This window comes from Pleurodeles waltl, chromosome 1_2 (assembly GCF_031143425.1).
Source record: "Pleurodeles waltl isolate 20211129_DDA chromosome 1_2, aPleWal1.hap1.20221129, whole genome shotgun sequence".
In the NCBI taxonomy this organism is placed as follows: domain Eukaryota; kingdom Metazoa; phylum Chordata; class Amphibia; order Caudata; family Salamandridae; genus Pleurodeles; species Pleurodeles waltl.
Window position 1 is genome coordinate 94,827,809 of NC_090437.1, and position 26,594 is coordinate 94,854,402.

The 26,594-nt window shown below is 47.6% G+C and overlaps 1 protein-coding gene across 1 annotated transcript in view; it reads left to right on the forward strand.

Annotated features, from left to right (window-relative positions):
* The window catches only part of CHRNB3 (cholinergic receptor nicotinic beta 3 subunit), a 669,660-nt gene that overhangs the window by 320,008 nt on the left and 323,058 nt on the right, over positions 1 to 26,594 (forward strand). The gene's annotated exons all lie outside the window — the stretch shown is intronic.

Sequence of the window (26,594 nt, forward strand, 5' to 3'; positions counted from 1 at the left end):
TTTTCTGTTTCCTTCCACAAACTCAATCCTGTTTTCTGTATCATTCCACAAACTCACTTTCTGTTAACAGGTCTTTAAATCTTGTTCTTATATCGTCACATTTGCTGTGCATTCAAAGACCAAGGTCAAATGCTGCCTTCCAAAGGTGCCTGTTTAGTTTTCTTTCTCTGACTTCAAAGTGAGGGGATGTTCTTGACAATCTTTTTGAATACTGGAGGCAGGAAAGAGTTTTTCAAGCACCCAGCAACATTTAAATGAACCATGTGAGTATTTCAGATTATATCAGAATTATATACGCACAAATTAAACACATTTTTTAATATTTCTGAATTGTGTTGGAAACAAATACTTTCATATGATAAAAATGAATCATTAAACTAGGTGATGCAATTTCCACCCATTTTCATCGGTGCACTTTATAGTTTTATTAGTAAAACTGTATGTCTGTGCTAATGTAATGGCCATTTCAATTGAAAATGTGTTGTCTGTAATACCACATCATGAATAATCCACTCTTTACCATTCCACTCTACTCTGCACCACTCCACACCACTGCACTCTACTCTGCACCACTCCACTTTGCACCACTCCACTTTGCACCACTCCACGCCACTGCACTCTGCACCATGCCACTCAACGCCACTGCACTCTAACCCACTTTACGCTACACCTTAATACTCCACCCTCTACCACTCTATGCTTTGCCACTGCACTCTTCACCACTCTACTTTACACCATTGCAATGTTTGCGACTGCGGTCTCTACCACTCCAGTCTAAGCCACACCAATCTACTTTGCATAACTCTACTCTGCAACACTGCACTCTACGCCAATACACTCTAAGCCAATGCACTTTACTCTGTAACACTAAACTCTATGCCCCTGCACTCCATGCCAAATCACTGTATGCCACTTTAATCTCCTGTGTACCACTTCACTCTCTGCCACTTCACTCTATACCACCTTACTCTGTGCCATTACACTCTATATTACTCTACACAACTGCATTCTACGTCACTTCACTCTACTCTGAAACAATCTCCTCTACATCACTGAACTCTATGCCACTCTACTCCACTCTCTGCCACTACACTCTGTGCCACTGCACTCTACGCCACTCTAATTTTGACTACTGCACTCTACACAACTGTACTCTATGTCACTGCACTCTACGCCACTTCAGTCTACGCTGCATCTCTGTATTCTACACCACGGCTCTCAATGCCACTCTACTCCACTCTACACTAGTGCACCGTTACACTCTGCTCTGCAACACTGCACTCTATACCAATGCACTCTACGGCACCATACTGCACTCTGCACCACTCTATGCTACTCTACTCTGTACAATTCTATGCCACTGCACTCTACACCACTCAACTCTACTCTGCACTCTATGGCACTGCACTCTATTCCACTCGATTCTACTCTGTGCCGCTGCCATCTGCATCATTCAGCTCTTCGCTACTCCATTCTATTCTACTCTTCGCCATGCTACTCTGTGCCACTCCACTCTACACTACTCCGCACCACTCCACTCTGCACCATGGCACTCTACTGTGCACCACTTTAATCTACCCCAACGCATTCTACGACACTGCGTTGTAAGCCACTGAATTCAGTGCCACTGCACTCTAAGCCACTTTAATTTGCAACACACTACACCAATGCATTCTAAACCAGTCCACTCTAATCATTGCCAACCCAGAGTATGCCACTCTATGCAATTCCTCACTATGCCACTCCAATACATGACACTCTGCCGCTCCACTCTCAAAATTCTACCCCACTCTTTGCCATTCCACTCTATGGCACTCCATGCCTCTTTCCTCTGTGCCACTAACTGTTAGGCATGCTGAACAGCACACTGGTGAACAATACGGCTCAAACACATTGGCAAAGCCAATAGCTCTTGCATAGGCAAGACCTATTGGCTTTGCCAATGCAGATGGTTTACTGCTACCCATCACCAATGATTGCCTCAAAGTGTAATGGAAATGGGCACATTTAAAAAGATGCTGCTTGCAGAATAGTGATTTGCAGAACCCAGTAATGAGTGCCTGGTGATAAAGAACCATGGGCCAGATGTTCGGCCCGTTTGCGACTGCTGCAGTTATGCTGTAAGCATTAATAATCACACCTTAACACTAGGGGTAGGCAGGGAGCTCCGCTACACTGGCAGAGCAAACAGAGTTTTTGGTACTCCACGTTCCACTTGGAGAGTGGCGTTCACCAAAAACTCGTGCTAGCCCCGCCAGTGGAGCGGAGCTCACCCGGTGCTCACTGCAACCCAGTTATGGGCTGCAATGCACACCGGCGATGGATCCAGGCCTCCCTCTGCCAGCAGCGGAGCAGGGGGCAGAGGTAGACAGCTACAGCAAGCCAGGCTTCTGGGGGAAGGACGACGAGGACCCAGGTAAGTCCTCGCCTCTAATTATTTCCTTTTTTTTCATTGTTTGTGCACAAACAAGGACTGAAAGGACAGCTTTCGCTGCCTACAGCCCTGGCCTGAATTTAGACCAGGGTGGGAGGAAGCGAAAGCTGCTGTTTCAGACCGCTTGTGCACCAGCCTGCACCATGTGACAGGACTCTCACCAGGTGTGGAGTGAGGAGCTGAACAATAAACACAGAGGGCTTGACACAGGGTCTGGTTTAACTTGATTTCCTCGATCGATGCTTGTTGAATGACCCTTTTGTGTGTACCCATGAATAATTCCACAACACCATTGGTTTGGGGCCAGTGAGATTTACTCTTTTGATTTTTGCTATTTAGTCTGACCAGAAACACTTTGAATTCTTTGCTATTGAACAGCGGACCATTGTCAGATTTGAGAATGGCTGGGATATCCCAAGCTTCAAAGATGCTGTCCAGCTGCTCAATGATCTTGTCATGAGTTGTTGATGATATCTCCTGTACTACATAAAAACCTGAATACTCATCATCGATTACCATGGAATGATGTCTGTTTCCTAAGGGCAGAAAGAAAGCAACTGCAACACTTCCCCAAGCCTGTGCAGGAAGGTCAGACATTGTCAATAGATAATAAGTCACTTTTGGGGAAAGGCAGTTTGCAAAGAAAGTGCTCTTTTAGCTCCCTCTCAACTCACTCCTCTACAAGTCGGAATCACACTCGATCTCTTATGGCTCTTTTGGTTGCTACAATGCCACAACGTCCTTCATGGACTAGTTCATATAACGATTATCAAGCCTCACAATACAACACCTTCCCTGGTCACAGACAGTTCATCCTGTACATTTCTGAACATCGTACGCTAGCATACTCGCGGTCGCACTTGGGATACACCAGCATGCCTGTTGAATTGGTTCACGAAATTTGTTTGATTCGGACGGCTGACGTTGAGACTCTATTGATTTTGAGGGATTTTTGCTACATCATGATGTTTCTACCTTTGAGCCCTGAAGAAGTCGTTTGGGATTATGGTCCTGTGACGAAACACGTGTTGGCTTGATTGCATTTCAAGACCTATCTTGCGTCTCAAATAATTTATGTGAAACTTCAAGGATCGGACTCTGTGGTGATTTCATCTTCAGGAGGACTTTGCTCTCTAATAAACTTTGAGTAACTCGAACTGTTATACATGGACTGTCTGTATGACTTAATTGTATTGGTGAAATTATTCCACTACATTATCTGTTTGTATATATACGTGCTTTTGCTGTAACTTTTTTGAGAGCCTCACGTAGGTAATTTACATTCTGCAATCCACTGGAAAGTGACATTTTGGTTTGTCCAGTCTCTCAATGGGGCACTCACTGTAGCAAAGTCACAAATGTACCCAGAGCAGCAACTGACCATGCTTATGAAGGAATGGTAACATCTTGTGGGGGACAAGAAGCTGACAGTGTTTCAGACTTTATCTGGGTCAGGAGTCACTCCCACATCAGGGAATATGTGCCCAAAGAACTTAAGCTTGGTCTTGTGAAACTCACACTTTGCTGCGTTTAGAGTGAGACCTGTATCTGCAAGTAACTGGCATACTTGTGTAAGAGTCTTGTCATGTTCCTTTTGCATTGCTCCAAATACCGGTATGTCATCAGTATAGTTAAATGCATGTGTAACAGTTTGAATTATTCGCTGTATGACATCCTGAAATATTTCTGCAGTTATGACACTCCAAAACTCAACCTTTTGTATCTGAACAGACTAACATGAGTCTAAAAAGTAGTGATGTGCCTGCAGTTCTCTTCCAGCTTGAGTTGATGTTATTCCTTGTTCAGGTCAAGACGGGGGAAGAGTTTGGTACCGTTCAGTTGCATGATCATGTTTACTATGTGTGGATCATGATGTCTTTCTCTCTCAATTGCTTTGTCAGCCTGGCGCATATCAACACAGATGTGCATTGCACCTCCACTGCCTTTTTTTGGCCCCACCACTATGAGCGAAACCCATGGTGTGGGACCTGTGGAGCCCTCAATGATGTCATGCTTCAACAGCGTTTTCAGTTCTTTCTCAATGGTTTCTTGCAAGTGAAAAGAAACTCTGCAGTGTCGCTGGGCAACAGGGCGAATGTCATCATTAATGTGAAGTCGCACTTTCACTGTCTTGAGCCTTCCTAGGCCAAGAAACAGTGACAGAAATTGACTCACGATTTCAGATTGAGTATGGAGGTTGTAATTGAGAGATATCAGTGCCATGTCAGGAGCAGTGGCAAAACTGAGTAGACATGCACTGGACAAAGTTCCTTCAAGAATGTGAATTGGCACTTGCACTGACACTGCTTTATGCCACAATGTCGCTGTGAATGACCCTTGACTGCAGTGTTTTAGAAGCAGCCCATGTGAACACCTTCATGTTTGATGGGTTGAAACATGGCACATGAGACAAACTATTGACCTTCTCAATTGGCATGATGTTAATCGATGCACCACTGTCAATAATAAAGGTTATCAGGCAACTGTTGACTTTAATCGTAATTTTAGGGCAGTGTCCACCACTATGGGTGAAACCCATGGTGTAGGACCAGTGGAGGCCTCAATGATATCATGTTTCAACAGCGTTTTTAGTTCTTTCTCAATGGTTTCTTGCAAGTGAAAAGCAACTCTGCAGTGTCGCTGGACAACCGGGCGAATGTCCCCATCAATGTGAAGCCGCACCTTCACTGTCTTGAGCCTTCCTAGGCCATGAAACAATGACAGAAACTGACTCACAATTTCAGATTAAATGTGGAGGTTGTAATTGAGGGATACCAGTCCCATTTCAGCAGCAGTGGCAAACCTGAGTAGACATGCACTGGACATAGTTCCTTCAAGAATGTGAATTGGCACTTGCATTGACACTGCTTTATGCCACAATGTCTGTATGAATTACCCTTCACTCTGCAGCGTTTTAGAAGCAGCCCACCTGAACACCTTTGTGTTTGATGGGTTGAGGCGTGGCACGTGAGACAGACTATTGAACTTCTGAATTGGCATTATGTTAATCGATGCACCATTGTCAATAATAAAGGTTGTGGGGCAACCGTTGACCTTTATTGTAATTTTGGGGCAGTGTCCAAATTAATTCAGTTGTTTCGTTTGATGGTTTGCCTTTGACTTTTGTTCTTCCTTGCTAGCAGCCAAACCGACATGTGCCTGGTGTTCCTTGATCGACACCATAATCGCACAGCCATCTTCTTCACTGGCGCTTGATAATGATATTGAAGAGCCTTTATAGGATGAGATTTACGATGATCAACTTTGTCTAGTTTCTATTTGTCATAACTGGTGCTGCCTTTTGGCCTTGTGAGTGTGGCAGAAAGGCTTCTGGAGCCTTCTGGCGTCCATTTTCTCCTTCTGCTGTGGCATATTTGGTTTCTCTTTTGCTTTGCAAACTGTTATGAAGTGGTTTTCTTTCCCACAACCTTTGCACGTCTGTCCTATGGCTGGACATTTATCTTCATGGGAAAAGGGAAACCCACTTCCGTACCTCAACTTTGTGATTGCTTTTCATGACCAACGCTGATTAATTTTTTGATGTTCCATCTTCCATGTCAGCAGCTTGTCGATCTGCTCTTGCTGCCATTAATATTTTCTCTAGACTGAGCGTCCCTGTCAACATGAGTCTTCTGAAAGAGTCTGAAAGACTGCCATTGATGACTCTCAAGCTTATGGTTCTTCATCATTAAATTCTCGAAACTTACAGTGTTTGATAAGCACATCAAGGGGGTCATTACAACATTGGCGGTAAAAGCCGCTTACCGCCGTGCAGAAGACTGCCGAAACACTGCCGCGGCCGCGGAATTCCGCCTCAGCCATTATGACACACATCTCGGAATCCGCCGAAATTCAGACACCCACACAAGTCCGCCACACCAAAGGTCAGTGTTAAACTGGCGAAAACAAAACCTCTACCGTCACGCCAACAGAAACACGCCCTTGCTATCACGACCCATGAATCCATGCGGCGGTCTTTCAACCGCGGTATTCCATTGGCGGTACACACCGCCGCGCTCAAAATACACACACATCTCCAAAACACCGCCACATTGGACAATTAAAAAAACACACACCTGATACTCATACAAACACCACACCCACACAATCAATACTATATAAAACACACACCCACATCACCCACAAACCCCTACGACCCAAAATCAGAGACGAAGGCGACAGACAGAGCACAGCAATAGAGAACCCCACCACACAGAGGCACACAACACCATCACCCATACAACATTCCACGCACAAAACACCACACACCACTACACATCACCACACTCATCACCACATACACCACCCCACACATCACCCCACACATCACCTACACCACCCCATGTCACGCCAAAGACACCCCAGGTTTTCCGAGGAGGAGCTCAGGGTTATGGTGGAGGAAATCATCCGGGTAGAGCCACAGCTATTTGGATCACAGGTGCAGCACACCTCCATAGCCAGGAAGATGGAGCTATGGCGCAGAATCGTGGACAGGGTCAACGCCTAGGGACAGCATCCAAGAAATCGGGATGACATCAGGAAGAGGTGGAACGACCTACGGGGGAAGGTGCGTTCTGTGGTCTCCAGGCACATCTCCTCCCCCACAACTAACAACATGGGAGGATCAGGTCTTGACCATCGTGCATCCAGAGGGCCTCGGAGGAGTCGGTGGAGGAATGGACACTGGTAAGTCAAATCTTAACTATCATATCCCCCACCCTACCTGCATGCTATCACACACCCACACCCTCACCCCCTCCCCTATCTCTCCAACTCCTCACTACTGTACTAATAACACAAACCACACATCCCAACACCAAGCCCTGCTGGCAACAACTAAGCATGGTCACCCCTCACTAAAGCCTTCACACTGCACATACCCATAACACTCCCCCAACCATCATAACACAAGCCCCCACACAGGAATGCTTGCACTGGGGTACACGCACACCCACCCATTGCACACCATGACACACACACATGCAATAATCATGCTCTTATACCCCTGTAGGACCGCTACGGAACGTCACCAGACAGGAGGGTCCAGACATCTCCACTCCACCCACAGAAGAGGCCCACCAGTGACGACAGCAGCTCTGGCCAACTGGATCGTGATGACCAGGCCGGACCATCGTGGGCCTCGGGACAGTCGGTTCCCCTTGCAGAGGCACAGCCCAACACTGACCTTCCACCCTCAGGTAACACCAGCACCCAGCCAGCGGGCCCATACCTCCGTACCCAGGACACGTCAATCAGCTGTGTGTCCACCACTACAGGGAACCCAGGATAACCCACCACCCCAACAACAACCGGGACCTGGGGGCAGTGGTAGTGGGCACACGGTCCAGGGGACGGAGGCACAGGAACACAGGGGAACTGGGAGGGCTGCTGTGCGACAGGGGGCGGACAAGCCAAGGGAACCCACTCTCCACGAGGCCCTATCATCCATCATGGGAGCATACCACCACTCCCAGGAGACGATGGCTACGGTCCTGGCCAAGTTTCAGGAGACCCAGCGCATGCAGGACGAACAGTATTTGGGGTTCAGGGAGGAGCTCAGAACCATCAGCTCCGCCCTGGGCACCATCGTAGGGGTGCTGAAGGACATACAAAAGACCATGAGGGACACCGTGGCACTCCAAGGGGCCCCTGACACTAGCCTGGACGATGAACTGCCCACCACCTCCGCCAGCGCTAGTGGACAGGACGCCCCGCCACAGGACCACCATACCAGCACCCCACCCCCTGCAGATGGAGAACCACCCCGCAAGCGGTCCCTGAGATCCAGGAACAGGACAGAGCAAGATGGCAAGACCCCCACCAGGAAATGAGACCACCCTGATTGTCCTCCCACTGTCCCACTTTGTTACCCTGTCCAGATTGGAACTGCCAGAGCTCCACTTCCTATGCCCATATGGGCAAAGCACCTGTGAGACGAATAGACTGGACTCTGCCATGGACATTCCTCCACCATCACCCATCACCATTTTACCACCCCCCTCCATTTTTGAGCACTTAAATAAACACCCTTGAAGCACAAAACAATCTGGAGTCAGTCTGTCATTTTGAAAATGTGTATTAGATATGACTATGACAAAATCCATTTGAAATTTTAATGTCAACATACCCATGTCACACAGCACAAGTCCATGAAGGAAGCAAGCAGATGACACACGTTGGTAACCACACCTGTGAAACCGTAATAGAAATGTACAACTCAGTTACCCAATACTGATTCAAATTGACAGACAGCATAGAGGTAGAAGTGTGAAAGTGAATATAATAGTAAACAAATGTTCTCACCTGTGTGTCACTGGAAATATTGCTGTATGACTGACTCCCTGTTGTCAATGTCTTCTTCCTCAGTTTCCTCCTCATCACTGTCCACAGGCTCCACAGCTGCCACAACACCGTCATCTGGACCATCCTCCTGCAGAAAAGGCACCTGGCGTCGCAAAGCAAGATTGTGAAGCATCGAGCAGGCGATGATGATCTGGCACACCTTCTTTGGTGAGTATTTTAGGGAACCACCTGTCATATGCAGGCACCTGAACCTGGCCTTCAGGAGGACGAAGGTGCGTTCGATCACCCTCCTAGTCCGCCCATGGGCCTCATTGTAGCGTTCCTCTGCCCTGGTCCTGGGATTCCTCACTGGGGTCAGTAGCCATGACAGTTTGGGGTAACTAGAGTCCCCTAATAGCCACACCCAGTGCCTCTGGAGTTGACCCATCACATAAGGGATGCTGCTATTCCACAGGATGTAGGTGTCATGCACTGAGCCAGGGAACATTGCATTTACCTGGGAGATGTACTGGTCTGCCAAACATACCATCTGTACATTCATGGAATGATAACTCTTCCGGTTCCTGTACACCTGTTCACTCCTGCAGGGGGGACCAGAGCTACATGGGTCCCATCAATGGCACCTATGATGTTGGGGATATGTCCAAGGGCATAGAAGTCACCTTTAACAGTAGCCAAATCCTCCACCTGAGGGAAAACGATATAGCTCCTCACATGTTTCAGCAGGACAGACAACACTCTGGACAACACGATGGAAAACATAGGCTGGGACATCCCTGATGCCATGGCCACTGTTGTTTGAAAAGACCCACTTGCAAGGAAATGGAGCACTGACAGCACCTGCACTTCAGGGGGGATTCCTGTGGGATGGCGGATTGGTGACATCAGGTCTGGCTCCAACTGGGTACACAGTTCCTGGATTGTGGCACGATCAAACCTGTAGGTGATAATCAAATGTCGCTCCTCCATTGTTAACAGGTCCACAAGCGGTTGGTACACTGGAGGATTCCGCCATCTCCTGAAATGTCCCAGCTGACGGTGCCTAAGAAGGACAACAGCGACCACAGAGTCAACAAAATCTCAGGTATGTACCCACAGCTACACAGAACACGACACCAAATACAAAACTCTTCCTGTATGTGTGTTGAGTGTAGGCCTAGGTATGTGTGACGCAGTAGTAAATTAAGCCGTGTGGGCCCCTGAAATGGCGGCTGCCTGACCTCTAAACTGGGACAATGGGATGTGAGGTAACAGCACTGACGTTGTACACCGTCGCGGTAGGCGGTCGTAGACCGCAGCGCAATGCTGCATTGGTTAACATTGGACCCTATGGGTCCCAGGAGCCAATGATTAAGTGTGCCGGCGGTAATGAGACGCACCGCCGCGGACGTAACCGCTGCAGACGTGACCGCCATTTCTATCTGTTCTATCACTCGATACCTGATCTTCGACAGGAGAGGACCTACACTGCAAGTGCTGCTGTGACCTCGGTCTGGAAGAGACAATGACAGCTGCGTCTGGGGAAAGGGCCCCTGCCTTCACTGCTCAGGAGTTGGAGAAGCGTGGGAGGGGTGCCCGTCGAACCATGACCCCCTTGATGTTCCGAATCCTGGCAGTGGCCTACCCTGAGTTGGATGGGCGCTTGAGGGCATCACAACAGACACAAAGGGGTGAGTACACTCTCATTCTGCGGACTTTGCGCACAGTGGAGGGGTGTGGGTGGGGGAGGAGGGCTGTGGGTTTCCCTAGTCCAGGGCGAGTTCCGTAGGCTGGCCCCTCCCTAATGCAGGCCATGTGCCACTCCACCCCACCTCTGTAGAGTGCCAAGTACAGGTAGACATGCCCCTGTGTCATCTATGTGGGCAGATGACACCCATAGCCATGTAGGCCAAATCCCAGGAATTGCATCTATAGAGGCCAAGAGCACGGCATAGTGCAGGGGGCTGCTGTGTCTGTATTGTCTGCCAACGGTAGCGGTACGCCATGCACTCAACCTGTCTTTCTTCTGTAGTCCCCCCCCTTTTTCTGCTCTCCCTGTTCTTTTGTGCATCAGCATCATCAGGCGGAGGTACAGTGGCACCGGAGCACGAGGGAGCTGCATCCCACATGGCCAGGGAGGGCCACACCACGGACTCTGAATACACCAGTGGGACGGAGGGCGAGGGGAGCTTCACGTCGGTCACCGGATCAGCAAACAGCGACACGGACTCGTCCTCGGATGGGAGCTCCCTATTGGTGGCGGCACCATCTGTGCCCCCCACTTCTACGGGTACAGCCGCCACCCCCCCTACCAGCACCGCCCTCCCAGCAGCCCCTCAGCCTTTGCTCCGTGCCCGCTCACCCAGGAGGGTGGGCATCACCTTCGCCCCAGGCACCTCAGCCCCTGCCCCAGTCACCCCTGCTGCCCTCAGTGAGGAGGCCATTGACCTCCTTAGGTCACTCACTGTTGGGCAGTCGACCATTGTGAATGCCATCCAGGGTGTAGAAAGGGAGTTGCAACACACTAATGCATTCCTGGAGGGCATTCATTCTGGTCAGGCTGCCCATCTTCGAACCATGCAATCTCTGGCCTCAGCACTGATGGCAGCCATTGTCCCTGTGTCTAGCCTCCCCCCTCCAACTTCCTCCACCCAGACCCAATCCCCTGTACCCCAGCCTATCCCAAGCACACCATCAGACAAGCATGCACACACCTCAACACACAAAAGTAGCTCAGGCAAACATAGGCACCACACAACCCACAGGCACTCACACAAGCATCACCCACATACAGACACAACAACATCCACTGCCTCCACTGTGTCCCCCTCGTCGTCGTTTCCCTCCTCCCTCCCAGTGTTGTCTACACTCTCACCTGCATGCACTACATCTACAGGCACTAGGACTCGCACCAGAACACCCAGCACCACAGCCCGCTCACCTGCACTCACCGCCCCCACTACCATTTACACGTCCCCTGTGTCCACTCCCAGTGTGTCTGTGACGCCCCCTCCCAAAGTACACAAACGCGGGCACCCACACACCCAACATCCATCCACCTCACGACAGCCTCCAGTACCTGCACCCAAATCACCTAAAGTTACACCTCCTACAACAACCTCCTCTTCCTCCACTCCCAGACCCCCTCCAGCTACCCATCCCAGTCTTCGTCAGAAACTTTTCCTGAGCAATGTTGACCTCTGGACCACCACCCCCATCCCTCCAATTCATAGGTCCCGTAGTAGCACCTCAGCCAAAAAAAGTCAGGTACCAGTGGTGCGTGTTAGAGGTCTGTGGAGTGCACCGGTCACCAGGGCAGGCAGTGTGACACGGAGCCAAAGCACTGCCAGTCCACCCCCTGTAAAGCACCTTAAGTTGGACAGTGCCAGACAGGAGGGGGTGAAGACTCCTGCTGGAAAAACTGCTCACAACGATCCCGGGGGGAGTGCCGAGTCAGCTGTGACTCCTCCCAAGGTGGTGAAGGGGCAGAAGAAGTCTCCAAAGTCTGGTAGGAGCAGCACGGCGGGGAAGGCCGCCATCCTCCCCGCTGGCCAGGACGCCACCACCAGCACTATCGTCACTGGTCCGGAGACCACCGCAAGAGTCAGCGCCCTGGAGGGCACCAGTATCGTCACTGGTCTGGAGACCACCGCCAGAGTCAGCGCCCTGAGGGGCACCAGTCTCGTCACTGGCCCGGAGACCACCGCCAGAGTCAGCGCCCTGGAGGGCACCAGTCTCGTCACTGGTCCGGAGACCACCGCCAGAGTCAGCGCCCTGGAGGGCACCAGTATCGTCACTGGTCCGGAGACCACCGCCAGCGTCAGTGCCCTGGAGGGCCCCAGCAGCCACAGCCCCGCTGGGCACTGAGGGACCATCATGCCACACACCACTGCACAGGTTAGAGACAACAAAGTCAAACACCGCTGAACAGGGCAAAGACCGCTGAACAGGGCAAAGACCGCCATGGCAAAGCATCGTTAGCCCATGTGCAGCTGGGACAGTGACGGAACTGGGACCGTCACGGGGAGCATGATGCACTCTGGGCACCAGTCCCTCTCCAGAACCAGTGGAGACATGCATCCACTACCTCAGTCCTGCACAGGATGAAGCACTCTGGGCACCAGTCCCCCTCCAGAACCAGTGGAGACATGCATCCACTACCTCAGTCCTGCACAGGATGAAGCACTCTGGGCACCAGTCCCCCTCCAGAACCAGTGGAGAATGTTATCGACTTGAGAGACTGTGGCTTTGCACTCCCCAGGATGTAACAGTGGGCAACCCACCCACTGTAGAGACTTGAGAGACTGTGGCTTTTCACTCCCCAGGATGTAACAGTGGGCAACCCACCCACTGTAGAGACTTGTGAGACTGTGGCTTTGCACTCCCCAGGATTGAACAGTGGGCAACCCACCCACTGTAGAAACTTGAGAGACCGTGGCTTTGCACTCCCCAGGATGGTACAGTGGGCAAACCACCCACTGTTAGAGACTTGAGAGACTGTGGCTTTGCACTCCGCAGGATACATCAATGGGCATGGAGCCCCGTCGTGGATCTGGCGTGGTGCTGTAATCCGGCTGAGGTGCCCCCCCTTCCCTTCCCCCTGAGGTGCCTGTTGTATTTCTATCTGATGCCCCTGCAGTGTTCTCTCCGTTTGTGGACAGGTATCTAGTTTGGGCGTCGCCCATGCTTTGTGGGCCCAGTGGTCCACGGACATTGATATGTGCATACCTGCACTACTAATCGTAATGTATAAATTCTAGAATGTGTATATATTTCTGTATATATTTGGTTACTGTATTTTGATACATTACAATGGTTGAACTGATTTCCTTTAGTCTTTGCATTCTTCCGGGGGGGTTGTGGGTTGTTACTGTGATGTTTGGAAATGCATTGGTGTGTGTGTTGTAATGTGCGAGGGTCGGGTGGGGGTGGGGGTGTTGCGTGTGTGTCCCCCTGCCTTTTGCCTCCCCCCTCCCCTATGTCGTAGATGCAGTACTCACCGTTGTCTTCGGCGCCGCCGTTGCTGGTGTTCGTAGAGGAGCAGGAAGACAAGGGCAGGGAGTATTTGTAGTTCCGGCTCCATGGTGGGCTCCTTCCTCGTGGAGTGTGTTAAGGTGAGCGTTTTCCCGTTGCAAAAGCTGTTTCTGCCGTGTTTTTATCCACGGTGAATCCGCCCCGGAAAAGGTGGCGGATTGGTGGGTTGTGATACTATGGGCGGTACATTGTCTTGCGCCTGTCCATTGGCGGTGACCGCCGCGCTGCTTGTTCTGTACCGCCGTGGCAGTCGAAGTGTTAAAGTGGCTGTCTATGTTGGCGGTTTCCGCCACGGTCATAATTCCCTTTTTTTCCGCCGCCCTGTTTGTGGTATAACCGCAGCTTTAACACCGTCCGCCAGGGTTGTAATGACCCCCCAAGTCTTTTAACAAACTGATCCATCATTTCACCAGCTTGCTGTCTCACTTGATTAAAAATGTACCTTTCATAGTTGACATTCAGCATCAGATTGAATTTGGAACACAATGCTTCTTTGATCTGACAGTTCGCTATTGCATCTGTCTGTGAGATTTTCTTCAACACTTCTTTTACTCCATCACCGGCAAAGTTCTTTAAATACTTAATGATTTTATTCTCATCTACTTCTACTAGGACATCTTTGAAGTCATCGAACACCTCAATCCATGCGGTACTTCGGGTGCCAGTATTTTGCTTTTTCGCGGTGTGAGATGGCGGTGGTGGTGTTTCAGAAACACAGCTGCATCGTACTTTGCACTCTTTTCTATCACAGTTGAAGCATATGCTGTTCAGATGGTTCAGCTGTTCACTTGGAGTCGTAACTTCTGCAAGCACTGACTGTGTGCTCGCAGTTAGGTCATCATGCCCAATCTGAGGACATAAATCATTGTCTTTTTTTCTTGGCGGTGAGTAACGGTTCTTTTTCTTGCAATTGGGGATTGTTTTGTTCAGCCTTTTGCATTGTACCTGGCTGTCACTGCCTTTAGAGTTTCACTTTGTATCGATGATTGCTGTGTGTTATGGCGCAACACTGTATTTCTTCTTTTAGCCTTACAAATGGTTTCTGGTGGGCTTTTGAAATGTGCTTCTCCACAGGGCTTTCTGCTTCTTTGAGGGCCATATATGGGCTGGAGCGGGCTTCGACTCCACTCACCACATGCCAACTTAAAATTGCTTCTTATAGATTTGGGCGCATGTGGCACGCACAAGCAGTTTAGTGTATTGTTGCAAACTGTCAGTGAGAGCAGTCTCATTTCTTTGGGGCATGGATCCCCTACTTGTCCCCAGCTGTAGTGTCCTCCCAAGGCCGGAAGCATGCAGAAAGGCACATCACATACAGAGCTCTGTAACAGATGGCTTTATTCCTCAGCATACAATCACACATTGGCCTCTGATTATGTCATAACCATTAAATACCACACCTTAACACCATCCAACAAGTTATCTTAATTCCACTATTGAGTCTGCCTAGAACTGCAGGGGTCCTAGCACACATAGTCCTACAGCAATACACATTTCAGTCTTATTAGTTTGTTGCTGAGAAGCAAAAGAGAACACTGAGTGGGGTAAAAGAACATGGCAACCTGCTTGCTGATCAACAGTGATGAAAGTGCATCAGCTGCACTGGCAAATTCACTCTCATTATAGACATTGCCAGCATGTGGGTGGGGATCTCTAAATACAAAGGGTAGTCCTCAGCTTGGTGACTGATGTGAAGGTCTCCACCAACTCAGCAGGCCACCTTTCAGACAGTAAATGTGGCCCAAAGTCATGAGAGCCAAGGGAAAAGAAGACATGCTGTTCTTAAGCATCCGACCACCATGGTCACAAAGTTCAACTGATGTATAATGAAGGGAAGAGGACTACATTAAACAAATGATAGGAAGAATAGGCAAATCCATCCTCAAGTCTCAGTTGTAGTGGTAAGGAATTGCAAAGGGATGATTAGCCCATAACTTGAAGTGTTCAACCACCAAATATGTTGTATCTAGTCAAGAGACATCTGTTGCTGTACTGGAGTCTTCTGGTCAGTAGGCAAAAAATGAACAGCTTTGCAATGTACTTTGCGTATTCAACATGGAAGTGTCTTCTGACCCAGATGGAGACTTTTAAAGGTCACTCTTTCTTTCACAGAGAGCTATTGGAGGGGAATTCCATTACAGAGCCAAAGTTATGGGGTTGTGTCATTTCAAACCAAAGAACAAGCCAGCTGCGTAGTTGTGAACTCTGTGGACCCTTGTGAAAATAAGCTGTTTCAATAATCCAGAAGGGACATAACCAGATCAACGTTTAGTAAGATTTTCTGAGAGCAGTGGCAGAACTGCAGGGCCCACCTTACCAGACGAAGATAGGGGAACACAGCTTTAATTGGGGAGTGTGTTAATGTTACATCACTTTCAAAGAGTACTCCTACACATGAGCTTGATCCATGGAGAAAGAAGGAGAACATATTTCTTAAGATCAAGATAAAGGGGTGAGTTAGCAGACCGAAAAGTAGGACATTAGTTTTAGTTCAGCCATAGTCTTATGTTCTCCAGCGCACTCAAGAAAGGCAGAATGATAGGTTGTTGAGGTTGCCAAGCTCACCATCAAGCTTGAGGTGAAGCTCTCATGCATACATTTATAGCATTGGAGAAAAAGCAGAGTGCTCTAAAAATGCAACATCTGATGCTGACTATTCTTGAGAGGTATTGACTCAGTTTAACTGTTTGGGAGCATTTCTGAAGGAATGACACAAGCCATGATGGTACAGTTCTTCATATGTGGGTTGAAGTGTATAGTCTTTAGAGTAGCACCTGCTGATCAATGGTGTTGCTAACAGGGTGAACAACAGGAAATGTGTTGAAGTCTCTGTATCATGAATGGATCAGGAACGTGATCGTAGGTTACTCAAGATTCTGGAAAAATGTTAGGTAAGGGCTGCTTCAAATGCTGTATTGAGCACCTTCGCCACACAACGTGCTATAAGAGCTATATGGATCTGGGGATGGTTTTTTAGGATAAGGTTGAAGATTTGAGGTTTAAGGTCCTGGGCAATGGCTCTACTGGAGGAGTGATTAACTAGGCTGGTGATGTATTTGCCATAGTTGTGAGGCCAAAACATACTTTTAGCATTACATATCTCCTGCAGAAAGGAAAATTATTGAAAGAGGCCAGGATATTGCTTATGTCAGTTTTTAGACACTGGTGATAACTTAGTGTTCTGATGTGCTGGGGGTTGGAGGGGGAGTGTATGACAGCAAGAGCCAGACTCCATAACCCATGAGGTGATGGTGGTAATGCAAGGTGACGATTTGTGGATGAGGAATGATAGGAGATTATCGCAAAGATATTTGGAGGGGGTTGGCATGCTGGACAACAAATTAGGAAATGTGAAAAAAATTGGTTAGTCAACTTTGAATATGTCTTACAGTTTACGTTCTGATTATTTCTTTGCTCCCTCATTAGAATTCCACGCAAACAAATGCAAAGTACATGATGAGACATAATGAAGTTGCACTGACAAAATGAGCAATGTTGCCCTGGCCTAAATATCCCTTTATGTGACAGTGTCCCAATATCTTATATTAAGACTTGCGCAAACTATATCCAATAAAATAGTTTTCAGAGTTTTTGCATATTAATGTCGCAACAGATTCTCTTAAAATTAATTATGTAAGTACCATAGTGCTCCCTAGAAACCAGGAGGAACGGAGTAAATTGTTAGATTTTCCCCAAACCACCAAAAGGAAAGAAACAAAGAAAATGCAACACCCAGACAAGACTTCAGGAGAGCTCAGGATGAGAGGAGATCCACGCAGCTGGACGTTGTTGCAGTAGGTCCCAGCGGATGCAGGGGAGTGACTCCTTCACTCCAAGGGAGATTCCTTCTCGTGTAGACTGGAGACTTGCTGCCCTCAGAGGATGCACAGCCGGGGAAATGTTGCAGAAGCTGGAAGGAGCAGTGTAAACAATGTTGCAAGAAGAGTCTTCTTCGTGGATGCAGATTGGCGATTCCTATGGCTAGAAGTCGAAGTAAGGTTGCAGAGGAGTCCTGCTGGAATCTTGCAAGCCAAATCTGAGGACCCACCCAAGAGAGAGACCCTAAATAGCCCTGAAAGGGGATTGGTCACCAAGCCAGGAGATCACCTATCCAAAGGGAGAGGGTGTTACCCTCCTTTCCCAAAGCCAATCCTTTGTTCTGCCTTCCTGGGCTTGAGCTGTTCAAGCAGCAGGAGGGCAGAAACCTGTCTGAGGGGTGGTAGCAGCTTGTGTGCCTTGAAAACCCTAGAAGGCTGATAGGAGCAATGCTGGGGGCCCTCTAAGGATCCCCCCCATAGTGCATGGAATCATACTTCCAATACTGGCAACAGTATTGGGGTATGATTCAGACATGCTTGATACCAAACATGCCTAGGTTCGGAGTTACCATTATGTAGCTGGACAAAAGTAGTGACTTATGTCCAGTACACGTTTAAAATGGCATCCCCGCACTCTTGAAGTACATGAAAATGGCACTGGGGTTCATGGGGGCACCTCTACTAGTGCAGGGGTGCCCTCATACACAGGTACTTGCACCCTGCCATCTGGGCTCGGAGGGCCTGCCATAGGGGTGACTTATAGTGACCTGGTGCAGTGACCTGTGGTGAAAAAGAATGCATGCACCCTTTCATGCAGGCTGCAATGGCAGGCCTGCAGAACAGTTTGCATGGGCTCCCCATGGGTGGCATAATGCATGCTGCAGCCCATGGGGATACCTTGGTACCCCAATGCCCTGGGTACCTGTGTACCATATACTAGGGACTTATATGGGGGCACCAGTATGCCCAATGTGGGGTAAAAATTGTAAAAGTTACCAAGTTAGAAGGGAGAGAGCATAATCACTGAGGTCCTGGTTAGCAGGATCCCAGTGAACACAGTCAAACACACTGACAACATGCAGAAAATGGGGGTAACCATTCCAAGAAAGAGGGTACTTTCCTACACCCTAAGATTGGGAAGTGATTGGTAAAATGATCGAAATCATACAAGGTGGCTTCCGGCTTTGTCAACCTGGCCGGACCCTGCAATGTTCATGTTTACTTCCCTTTGGAAATCGAGCCCTCCATCAATTGCTGCCTGTACCCCTGTCCTCCTTAAATAGGCTAATGCGGAAATCAAGGCCCTCCACAAAGAAGAGGTGTGAGGCCTCTGCAAACAACTAATAGCTTTGCTTGGATGCCACTTGCTGCCTACTCAGACGCACTCCTGCATTTCAGGCAGCCCCAGGAAAGAAAGTATTTTCCTCTGCCCCTTGGTTTATCTCTTCCTTGATGGAGGCCAAGTGCAGCTGACAGGAATTCTGCGGAGTTTGGCGACTTGACTACTCCCCCTCTGCTAACTGATGCACAAGAAAGCCCTCAAGCGTTCCAGGAGAATGATCAGTTTAGCTGTTGATGTGCTTGGCATAGGATATTGACCATGTTTGCATTTTGAATGCTTATTATGAGATTTGCAGTACTGTAATTGAAATTTTAACATTTAAACACCGGCAGCCCCCCACATCCCTCTCACCCCAGATGTGGTTTGTCACCGCCTGCTCATTGGCACATAGAAATCTTATTTTGGCCCTTAAACGGGCAGCCAGGGTGGTGGGGGAAGTAAGGCAATGCAGATGATTTTACATACGGGCTTTAACTAAAAGAAAGTTGGCTATAAGGCAGGAAGCATGGGAACATCATAGTGTAGCTAGCAGTAGGAGTGACTCTCGTCTTGGAAAGTAGTTAATGCCCCTTTCTTTGGAGACACTTGTAATACATCCTTGGATGTCCCCATACCACAAAATAAGTGGACTGGGCATTATTCTAGGGTCTATGACAGTAGTCCTGTCCTAGAAAAGTGTACCGACTCTATGGTGGACATTCCCCATTAAGGTACCTTACAGCCGAGACCGATCACCTTAGGGAAATTTAAATAAGCACTAAAATGCAATTACAGTAACAAGGCCCCTGGCCCGGATGGGGTAGCAACTGATCTCTTCAAAGATAATGTTGATTTATGGGCACCCATAATTGTTAATATGCTAAGGAGTGCAGTGATTGTAGGCCCACCAAAGTCCTGGCCGAGCCCAATCATATACCACTTTTTATGAAGTTCGATATAGCTGATCCTCGGTTCTACCGACCCAAGTCTGTAGTTGATTCTACAGCTAAATACTTAGTAGGATCCTTGTGGACTGGCTGGAGACATGGGTTGCTGAAAAAGGTATCTTCTCTGCAGTCCAGTGTGGTTTTAGGAAGGGACTCAGGACTGTTGAGCAGTGCCTGCATTTACATTTAATTATTAGTAAATATATGTTGGATAAGATGAGACGTTTGCACTTAGTGTTTATGGACCTGAGCTCAGCTTTGGACTATGTCAACAGAGGACATTTATGGGGGAAAATGCTAACCATGGGGGTGGAGGCACTATTGGTTCAGTTTTTAGCCAAATTACATGGAGATGCCATGGTTTGCATCAGTTTAATGGTGAATGTACCCATACAATTAGGATTAAACGAGGGGTGAAACGGGGTGCAACTTGCCCCCTTTCTTTTTTGCCTGTATATTACTTTACTGATCTGGGTACAGTCTGTCAATTGTAGAGGCTGATGTGCCTATGGTGGGGTCTAGAAGAATCGCTGTACTGCTTTATGTAGATGACTGTGTCCTAATTTTGAGAAAAGCTGTGGATCCTCAGAGGCTGGTGAACAAATGAATATTATTCATGAGGGACCTCGGCCTCTCAACTGACACACGGAGTGCTAAGACACACACAATGGTCTGTGGGCAGTCTTCGAGAAATTTTAAATCCTAAATTATTAAAGGTACCAAAATGTTGTGTCCTGCCCTTTGTATACCTCAGGGTACCCCTGGATTCCGAATGTACCCAGCCACATGGTAAGAAAATCTTAATTTGACAAAACGATAGAAGCAATCTTTAGGTTTGCAGGAAAGTTAGGCTCCAGGACCTTGGATATGTTGATTGATAACCATAAGGCCTGGTGTTGCTCTGTCTGTACTTACGGAGCAGGAATTAAGGGTTATGCCAACACTATGCACCTACAGCCTAGTGAGAATGTGATTCTCGGGAGATTATTATCTGTCCCACTTGTGTACCTACTTATGCCTGTCACGCCGAATGGGGTCTATCATACCTAGAGGATCGTGTTAAGTTAGCACCACTATTGTTGTGGCACTCCATCTAGTCCAAGCAGGAAACTCACTTTCACCAGGAATTAATTACTGGCTGTCTACGGTTAGATGGCTTAGAACATTAAGGAATACTTTACCCTGCTTGGGAGACCCGAATGCTTTTCTAGCCCTCAGGACATTGCGGTTATATCCCCCAAAAAATTAAAAGCTGAGTTTCTCTCTATGCAGGAACGCAGAAGGGACACTCAAGAGCTTAGTAAAAAAGAGTGTGGCTGCCATCATTCAATAGTAATGACTGATTATATGGAGCCCTATTTGTATACGTTACCGCATCACCATCAGCATTATTACCTGCTCAGATCTAGCATAGCGCACCTTCTAGTTTCATACTCCAGACATACATACATACATACAATGACTCGGCCTTGGCTCCATACCCATGTGATCCCAAATCAAAGCAATTCATGTTACATCTCTTTTTCGTTTGTCAATTGTATGCTGTACTCAGGAAGCAATCTCTCATATCAATGCTTAGGTCACTAAATATTAAGAAGTGCAGACCAGCCTTGTAATATTTGCAGTTTACAATCTGAATATATTTGCATGATGATACATAAGGTTTTATCGGCTGCTATTAGACTGAGGAATTTGGTGGAGGAATGATATCTCAATGCATGTGCTACTTTTATTACGTATCGTTGTATTTTATTTATTGTATTCTTTTATGGTTTTATAAAAGCCTAAAAAAGTTTTGATGATGATGGTAATTTTATTTAAAGCAATTTTCTATGCCAAAAAGATCACCGTCACTCAAAATTCCTCACAAGAAATATTAACAATAGTTCGGTCCAGATTTTCTCCAAAGAGTGCAGGCACTAGCTGTTGTGCTCTCACAGGGTCTCGGAGATAAGTTACCGAATTACTTTGAGGACAAAATCATCAAAATATGCGGCTTGTTGGTTCCTTGCGCTCCATGCTGGGGCCACCTTCATCCACTCTTCTTGGAACAGTTTACTGTTATTGCTTGTGCCATCAAGTCATGCTCACCTTTAAAAGCCATTCCAATGAAATTCTGAAAAGTGGTGATTTCAGAACTTGTCAAACCTTCACTTGACGTTTGCAATAGTTCTTTCATTACTGCTTTGGTTCCTGAGTGTTAGACCTGACAGCCTTAGGGTGGTCACCCCTAACTTTTTGCCTGCCTCCCTCCACTTTTGAGATACTGTTTTTGCTGGTTTTTAGACTGCGCACTTTACCACTGCTAACGAGTGCTAAAGTGCATATGCTCTCTCCCTTTAAACATGGTAATGAGCGAGTGTAGCTTATATAATCTATATTAACATGAACTAATGTATATTAATGCTGCATAGAAACTGTATTAACATGTTTTGCTAAAACGTGCACTTGAAATGTGACCACGGGGAGAGGCCGCCAATGTATACGGGGACTAATGAAACTGACTAATAATGGTGAAATGTTTATTAAATTGTGATTTTACATTAATGTTGAAAGACTAAATGTATTAGATTCTTTCTAATAAAGCAGTAGACCTTAGTTAGCATGAGTCGAGTCCTAGCTGCCTGACTCTCATATTAAATGTATTTTTCTAACGTGCAGTGTACTGACTTGCTAAAGGACATGAACTCTTGTTTTTTCCAAAAGTTTGAAGCTGAATGTAACTGTAGTAGATCCGTTCTCATGAAATTCACCCTGCCCATAGTAACATTTTTTGCTAAATGCAACAGTGTAGATTAACAAAGTCACCTAAACCAGTACTGACAATGGAGCCACTGACCGAAGAGGTGCAAAGGACCACAAGACTATGAAATCATACCGTACACACCACCCGCTAAAGACGTCAATCATAAGTACCAATAAAATACGTGGGAACTGTTGTGGGGTGACAAATTTGATGACTTAATGTGTTTTTAATTGGTTATAGATAGTGGGGTGCAACCCCTTGTCCAATTAGATTTTAGGGAAATGTACAATGAAAAAGGAATAAAACCCATTGACACACGGAAATGAGTTAGTTAGTTAGGGAGATGCTGATGCGATTTGATATGATCCAGAGACTTTGTTTCTTTGCCTAGTGACTTTGCTGATTTTACTTAGAACCATCCTTGCCCTTAGATTACCCGTTTACACTTTACCTCCTTAAGAGGGAAGTGCCCCCTTTCTTTTCCCGGAACTGAATTCCTGATGGCGAATCAACTGATGTCCTGAAGACGAACACAGAACCTGAGTGCTGACCAAACTTGGAGGGTAACTATATGACAATGAAATTGTGATTGTATGTTTGCTTTTCCTTTCTAGGTACCAACTGCTTTTCTTTTGACAGTAGCCATAGTTAGATGTTTTCCAAATTGGTGTTATGAAATTGTTTTGCATGAAGCCCAACATGCCAATGCTAATTAGAGGTTAGGTGAGGGGTTCACTAAAACTCACGCAAATGGACAAATGACTGAATCTACGCTTTGTTGAATCATACACTGATATACTCTGCTAATGATAGTTTATGTTCACGCCGTGCTATATTCTAATGTTTGTGATTCTTGCTTTGATGAAATCTTATCAGAGTTGCCATATTGTGACTATGCTATTATGTTTCTTGGTTTTGAGACTAATAAATTTGCTAGTAGTATTGTAACCAATAGGGAATAAATATCACTAAATTCATACTAAACTGGTGTGGTTATTCATGACTGCAAGGTCATGGTGGTGTCTTGAGTTTGATTAATGTCTGACTAAGGTGAAATGCATTGTTGTGATAAATATTGATGACATTATTGACGTTTTCATTGACATGTTGATTAGCTATCTTGTCCTAAGGTGTCTCTCAACAGGGTCAAAAGATTCATTGGCCTAAAACGAGTCCCAATGTGTAATAATTTATCATAAAGGGACGCTTTAGCAGTAACATTGGATCATACCCAATTGGGCTATTTAAATTACTTATAAGTCCTAGTAGAGTGCAATATATGTGCCCAGGGCCTGTAGATTAAATGCTACTAGTGGGCCTGCAGCACTGATTGTGCCACCCACTTCAGTAGCCCCTTAACCTTGTCTCAGGCCTGCCATTGCAAGGCCTATGTGTGCAGTTTCACTGCCGATTCGACTTGGCATTTAAAAGTACTTGCCAATCCTAAAACTCCCCTTTTTCTACATAGAAGACACCCCTAAGGTATGCCCTAGGTAACCCATAGGGCAGGGTGCTGTGTTGGCAAAAAGCAGGACATGTACCAATGTAGTTTACATGTCCTGGTAGTGTAAAACTCCTGAAATAGTTTTACACTGCAGGGAGGCCTGTACCTTTCATAGACTAAAATTGGGGCTGCCTAAATACATTGTTTGAGTGGTAGCTGCTGATCTGAAAGGAGTAGGAAGGTCATACTTAGTATGGCCAGAATGGTAATACAAAATCATGCTGACTGGTGAAGTTGGATTTAATATTACCATTTTAGAAATGGCACTTTTAGAAAGTGAGCATTCCCCTGCACTTAAATCTTTCTGTGCCTTACAATCCACTTCTGGCTGGGCTTAGTTGACAGCTCCTTTGTGCATTCACTCAGACACACCCCAAACACAGGATACTCAGCCTCACTTGCATACATCTTCATTTTGAATGGGTCTTCTTGGGCTGGGAGAGTGGAGGGCTTGCCCTCACACAAAGGACTGCCACACCCCCTACTGGGACCCTGGCAGACAGGATTGAACTGAAAGGGGACCTTGTGCACTACTAAGCCACTCTTTGAAGTCTCCCCCACTTCAAAGGCACATTTGGGTATTTAAACAGGGCCTCTGCGCCTACCAACTCAGACACTTCCTGGAGAAGAGAACCTGAACCAGAACCTGCATCCTGTCTAGAAGACCTGCCTGGCTGCTCAAAGGACTCACCTGTCTGCTTTCTGTGAAGGTCTGCTTCCTTGCTGTTGCCCTGCTTCCTTGCTGCTCTCTGGCTGTGGTGAAGTGCTCTCCAGGGGCTCGGATAGAGCTTGCCTCCTGTTCCCTGAAGTCTCTGGACCAAAAAGACTTCATCTCTGCAAGAAGGACTCTTTGTGCTGTGAAAATCGTCGCAGAGCCTGCCAGAAATGACGCACAGCCTGCACTGCAGTGAAAATTTCACGGCACGCCAAACCGGAACGATGCAGCTCGACTTTGCAACCAGAAAATCAATGCAGTGCCTGCGTAGCGACCGGAAATTTGACGCACGGCCTCTTTGGATCAACTCACAGCCGAGCTGGAACAACGCAGCCCTACTTCCAGAGAGGAATCGACGCAGCGCCTGCCGTGCGGTAGAAAGTTCAATGCAACACCTACCATATCGACCCAGCTCCTGTGACGTTGTCCTAGCAGCGCTGGAAAACTACGCATCGTCTCTGGGGCGTCTGAAAACCCCGCAACCCGAAGAGGATCCATGACCGAGCCACGGAAATCGACTCACAGCCGTCCCTGAGTGGAAACGAAACGACGCATCGCTGTGTGCAGCCCAAGAAATCAACGCACACTCCTTTATTTCCATGCATCTCCTCCTCTGCGATCCTTTGCGGAGATTTTTTACGTAAACCAGGTACTTTGTGCTTGAAAGAGACTTTGGCCCTCATTACAACCCCGGCGGTTGGTGTGAAAGCAGCGGTAATACCGCCAACAGGCCGGCTGTAAAAAAAAAAATTGAATCACGACCATAGCGGAAACTGCCAACATAGAGAGCCACTTTAACACTCCGACCGCCACAGCGGTAGAAACAAACATTGCGGCAGTAACCGCCAACAGACAGGCAGAAGACAAGGTTCCGCCCACTGTATTACAAAAGGCCTATCCGCCACCTTTTCCGGGGCGGTACCAACAACATCAAAAGCACGGCGGAAACAGAACGCAGAAGGGAAACCACTCACCTTTCGACACTTTACGAACAACCAGGACGCCATGGAGCCCGTGTTACAGGTCCTGCCGATGCTGGTCTATCTCCTCTTGTATCAGGAGCAGCAAAGACGCCGGCGACGACCACGGTGAGTACTGCACCTAGCACACCGGGAGGGGGGAGGGAAAAGAGAGTGACACACACACGCAACACCCCCACCCCCACCCACAACACCATACACACAAATACATGCAGCAACATTACATATACACCCCGTCACCCCCTTGAAGAACGCAAGGAGAAAAGGAAATGATTGTAACAAGTGTAATCATTGAAAAATCAGATAGGCCAAATTGAAATATCAGTATATACAAATATGTACACCAACTACACAAGTCCGGATATGAAAGAAAGCATTGTCCGTGGATCAGTGTCTCAAAATGCATGGTCGAAGCCCACACAAGATACGTGACTCAAAACTGAGAGAACACTGCAGGGGCATCAGATGGAAAATAAACAGGCACCTCAGGGAGAGGAGGAGGGGGGCACCCAAGCCGGATGAACGGACGACACCACTGCTCCATGAGGGGGCTTCATGCCCACTGATTGGTCCTGGGGAGTGCAAAGCCACAGTCTCTCAAGCCTCTCCATGGTTGGTTTGCCCACTGCATTATCCTGGGGAGTGCAAAGCCACAGTCTCACAAGTCTCTCCAGTGGGTGGTTTGCCCACTGCATTATCCTGGGGAGTGCAAAGCCACAGTCTCACAAGTCTCTCCAGTGGGTGGTTTGCCCACTGCTTTATCCTGGGGAGTGGAAAGCCACAGTCTCTCAAGTGGATGTGATTCTCTACTGG